We start from the raw sequence: 5,627 nt of genomic DNA, 5'->3' as shown, positions 1-5,627 counted from the left end.
ACTGCTTTCATTCACGCAGAAAAAAGTACGGTACAAACAATTTTAAGGTAAATTTGAACAGAAGTTCAGTTTGTTCTAGCACCAAACCTAAATATGTTTGAAATAAACATATTGCTACATTTGAAGCGAATAAAACCATTTTTGAATCAAATATGCATTTCAAGTTGTTTCAACCAGCGTAATTATTGAAGCAAACATATGTAGATATTATTGTTTTGGTTTAACCGCTAAAATAAATACCGGAAGTATTTATATTCTGGTAGTATTTGACTACCAGATTCCACAATAGTTAAGGTTCATACTTCATTTACTTACCTTTTCGTACCAGAAAAACATCCCGGATAAAAAATATTATTAAAATATCATAAATTTTATTGTTACAACACCATTTAAAACATATTTTTTACCATTGAATATAATGGAATTTTTACAATAAAATCACATGAGAAATAGGGTAAGACGGTATAATGCGCCCCACCTGGCCAAAACGCCCCCCTTTGATTTCTAGAAAACTATAACTAATTAAGGGTCAAAATCAGTTGGTACTCATAAGTATTTGTAAACCCTCCATACTATGTAAATGTGGAAGTATTTTTGTATTACACAATGAAAATAATAGCAAAATACAAAAAGTTACAGTTTTGATGTAACTTTTCATGTTTGTTTGCTCAACATTCTGGAGCGACTCTGGCATACTGTCCGCAAAACTTGCACTGGAACACTCAGTTGGGCATCAAAATAACTTTCCTCAGTGGTTATTAAGATAAAAAATTGCTTCCATCTTCAAAAATGTAACGATTTTCGAAAACATGTTTCACTGGCCAAAACGCCCCAGTGTAGGCAGGACGATATGCCCTTACCAACTGGACACAAGCGCAGCGAGCCTGCAGCAGATGCTTTCAAATTGTATGGAAAATATTAAAATGTAATTCACACCTGCTTGAATGGACCTATGTTGGTTTTTTAATGTCAAGCGCATAATAATTTGTAGCCTTTTTATTATGGGATTGATAAAATACTAATGAAGGGCTATGAAACGTCTTTGGTTGAGGTGGGGCGTATTGCCCAGGCACTTTTAAAAATTCATTTTTTCACGACTTTTCAAAAAAGCTTTATTACGTTCATTCATTTATTTAGTCTACATCTATACAGATAACACTGAATCAACAATTTGACGCCACAATACACGGTTCGAGGCCGCATCTCTCCATCCTCGAATACGCCCCACGCTCGCCAAGTCGTTCTGCACCTGGTCTGCCCATCTCGCTCGCTGCGCTCCAGCTTTATTACGTGTTATCTGTAATATTTTTATATGACTACTCACGGGCAATGCATTTGTGACTTCCTGGACTACCAAAAAACACAAAGTTTGCATAAATTGCGTTGAAAAGTAAAAAGTTATCAAGGAGTTGCCTTAGGGGGGCATATTATACCGTCTTACCCTAATGGTTTTCCACGATAAAATGAATGGTAAATGGGACTTTTACAATTAAAAAGGGGGGTTGTTATGTATCTTTACAATAAAAAAATCGAAAATTTTCCATACAAAATTCGGAGCAAAACAATTGATTTTACGGTTCTTCAATGGGATGATTTCGAGCGACAAAACAATAGAAAACATTGTGTTTTAAATGTTTTCAATTACTGTTTCTATTGTTTTACAATAGAAATACAACAGGATTTAGAATGCATTATACTCCAATATTACAATAAAAATACAATACAATTAATTGTTTTACAAATTATTTTATTTTCCTCCGATTGTTTTGCATATCTTTAGACGAATCCAACGCACTACTTCCAAAGTTAAGTGGGTTGCCTGTATCTGGAGAAAAATCCAACATCGGTTTATAAAGCTTACTAACTTTGTTCCGAATAGACAATACATATAGATATAAACCTGTGAAAAATGTAAATTATAAAAGAATGTCAGTTTTACTAGAAAAAATACGTCGAGAAGAAAAGAAAAAAATTACCTGCATCAGTTCTTATTATCCCGTTGGTGAGATTGGCCAATGGTAGCCACTGAACGATCTTCAATCAGTGACCAGCAAGCAGCAGTATTTTATTTATCATAAGCTTCATTTCTGAAAAGGAACAAGGATACATGTTACCAGGCATGTCATCAGATATTATGATGATAAAATTTTCATTTATTTTTTGTTCGGGATGAACCACTGCGTTCATTATTTACATTAAACTTTTGTAGTACATATAAGATTATGATTACCGGTGGTGAGTATAAACCGTTTGTCAACGCAGTATCATTACTTGACACTTTACCGGTCGCTACTAAACGCGCTGCTAAAACCAGTAGCGCAGCTGACAGGTGACCAAATTGACCAAATAACAGCGCTACTATTTGATGAACTATCAAACGTCGAACGTCACCGATACGGAATGCAGCCACCAGATTGTACGACAATTCCCCGAAAACCAATTCCCCGAATGCAATTTTCCCGAATGCAATTTCCCCGAATGTAACAATTCCCCGAATGCAATTTCCCCGAATGTAACAATTCCCCGAATGTAACATTTCCCCGAAAATAAAGTAGTTTTTGCAAACACATAATTGTCATCGACAATTGACGCCCGAACAGAGCAGCGTTAAAAGATTTGTTCCAGAGTGTCTCTTTGGAGATGCCGAACATGACCAAATCTTTCGATAGTATTGTATGCCCTTGATCTTCCTTGATTATATATCTTATTGTTAAATTATAAAGATATTATAATAAAGTGTTTTCCTATTCATTTTTTTAAAATATTCGAACATAGGCTGAATTTATTTGGTGGAGCAGAATCGCGAACATAAATTCCGTTTGAAAGCATCATGGTAAAAATTTGTAAAATCAAACTCCTTTCCTATGTAAGGTCTATCTCTTCTAAAGAAGTTATTGTAATCGTGGATATGAATCCTAAAAAAATAATGCGTATGCCCGGAAAAAGGCAACGGTGAATGTGATCCCTTCTTTAAAAGTAGTACATCTACTCGGAATAACGCAATGGAATAATTTGATCTCTACTTTGAAAGTAGGTGTTTTTCCAGAATAATGAAGAAGTGAATGTTATTCCTTCTTCAAAAATCTGGTTCTACCTGGTATATGGAAACGGTAGATGTGATCAATTAATTAAAGTTAGGCGTTAGCTCGAAATAAGCCAAAGTAGAATGAAATTACCTTTTCAGAAGTAGAAATTTGCCTGCAATAAGGTTATGATAAATGAAGTCTCTTCCTTTGATGTAGACGAGTTTGGCTGGAATAGATATAATATATGAGATCGCATCTAGCAATAAATATCATTTATATAAACCGAAAAAAATGACGTGTATCTCCTTCATTGTCCTTATACTGCGTAGACGCGATCATTTAAGGAAGGCATTATCTCCTTCCTTCGCTTTACTCCAGGCAAACGTGTACAATTGAAGAAGGGTCTATCTACCCTCTTTGTCTTATATTGGGCAAACGTGTTCATTTTAAGAAGGCATTATAACTCGTCTTCCCCTAATACCGGGCGAAGCGATTATAAAAAACCCAGATTAATCCACCTAGCGGCGATGATGCCTTTCTCGTGCATCGTAAAATGTACTGAAAAAATCACATGGGAAAGGTCAAAAAAGCACTCTAGGGGGATAGATCGCATATTTTCTATCATTTTGCATGTTTTTGCATTAATTACTATGCATTCCCACCATTCTTGAAAAAAATTTTTTTTTTCGGTTTTGAATTTTTTTTTCCAAGGGGGGACCCTTGGGAAAAAACAATGATTTTTCAATAATTCCGAAATGCAATGTCCGATCAGGCCAATTTTCAATAGCAAACAATGGGACCGCATTCCCCGTCGAATGCAACTTGTTGCGAGTAAATCGGGTAATGCTAAGTTCCAAAAAGTGTGTCTACAAAATTTGTACACATACACACATACACACACACATACATACATACACACAAACAGACATCACCTCAATTCGTCGAGCTGAGTCGATTGGTATATAACACTATGGGTCTCCGAGCCTTCTATCAAAAGTTTGGTTTTGGAGTGAAATTATAGCCTTTACGTATACTTAGTATACGAGAAAGGCAAAAAACATTATCCCTTTCCTTCGCCTTATACCGGAAGACGCATTAATTTTCTTCCTTTATCTCTATTCTTCTTCCTAATTTTTTCATTCTCTCTTCCTACATCTCACTTCGTATTTCGCTCTTTCTCGTTCCTCACATAACACTTCTTGCATCATATTTTTCACTTCTCACTTCTTACTCCATACTTTTCACTTCTTAAACTATGTACTTACTTACTGTACTTACTTCTCATTTCTTACTTTTCACTTCTCACTTCTCACTTCTCACTTCCCACTACTCACTACTCACTACTCACTTCTCACTCCTCGCTTCTCACTTCTCACTTCTCACTTCTCTCATCTCACTTCTCATATCTCGCTTCTCTCATCTCACTTCTCATATCTCGCTTCTCACATCTCACTTTTCACTTCTCACTTCTCACTTCTCACTTCTCATTCCTCACTTCTCATTACTCACTTCTCATTACTCACTTCTCATTACGCTCTTCTCACTTCTCACGTCTCACTTCTCACTACTCACTATTCACTTTTCACTTCTTACTTCTCACTCGGCCTAATGACGGTTCGGCATACAGTAAAACCTCCATGAGTCGATGTTTCATGACTCGATATCGACTTATGGAAGCAAATTATGCCATATTAAAAAATATTTCCTGGGTTACTTAGATGGTCCCTTCAATCAGCTTCCAAAGGATTTTTTATTCCACATCTCGAGATTTTCATGAGTCGACGGTCCCTTCTACATCGACTCATGGAGGTTTGACTGCAATTGTCTTCGGCCCACACGACCCTCACTTTTGTTGCAACTCAAAATTATGTCAAAAGCCAATTATGCGACTTTATGTTAAACGACGCAGACTCCTTTTTCAGTTTTAGTTTTATCTGCACTGTGGAAACAATTCGGGGAAATGTTACATTCGGGGAAATGTTGCATTCGGGGAATTGTTACATTCGGGGAAATGTTACGTTCGGGGAATTGTTATTCGGGGAAATTTCATTCGGGGAAATTGCATTCGGGGAATTGGTTTTCGGGGAATTGTCGTACAATCCAGCCACCAAAATGATAACCGAAAATAGTGACCGATGCGAAAAAGAGTGACTAATCTAAAATGACAGTACAGTGAGGGTGATCAAAATACTCGCGCCCAGTAATGATGCTCTAACGCGCTTCAACACTTTAGATACTTACCACGGTACAGAAGCCATAGTGAGCTACCGCTTGCCCAGCAGCAGAAACTGTAATGAAAAAAACACTTTCTGCACCATACAGTTTCATTATTTTCATCTCTTCACTAACTATAAACAAAACTGTACACGCTCAAATGAATCCAGCCATTCTCCAAGTAAAATGATAAGCAAAAGTTTTTGTTCCCTTTCATTTTTTTAAAATCAAATTTGTATTACATAACATTTCTAGACCTGCAACAAGACCTGCAATATGAAAATATATACTTGAGAATCGGTATAACATTTTTTTTTATTTAACAAACAAAGCTATTGTAATTTTATTGTTTTCAATTTTTATTTCAATAAATAATTCCATGAAATA

The 5,627-nt window shown here is 36.0% G+C and overlaps 1 long non-coding RNA gene across 2 annotated transcripts; it reads right to left on the bottom strand.

The window, feature by feature from the left end:
* Nucleotides 1-1,761: 1,761 nt before the first annotated feature.
* LOC134223741 (uncharacterized) lies at nucleotides 1,762-5,360 on the bottom strand. Of its 2 annotated transcripts, none has more exons than XR_009982699.1 (3): nucleotides 5,268-5,360; nucleotides 1,977-2,087; nucleotides 1,762-1,900 (listed from the first exon to the last, which is right to left on the bottom strand). It is a non-coding gene; the product is annotated as an uncharacterized LOC134223741 (long non-coding RNA). The 2 variants fall into 2 exon arrangements; XR_009982697.1 differs by lacking the exon at nucleotides 5,268-5,360 and adding an exon at nucleotides 2,231-2,411.
* Between the last annotated feature and the right edge of the window lie 267 nt (nucleotides 5,361-5,627).

Source organism: Armigeres subalbatus, chromosome 3 (genome assembly GCF_024139115.2).
Source record: "Armigeres subalbatus isolate Guangzhou_Male chromosome 3, GZ_Asu_2, whole genome shotgun sequence".
Lineage (NCBI taxonomy): Eukaryota > Metazoa > Arthropoda > Insecta > Diptera > Culicidae > Armigeres > Armigeres subalbatus.
This window is presented reverse-complemented; position numbering and strand designations above follow the sequence as displayed.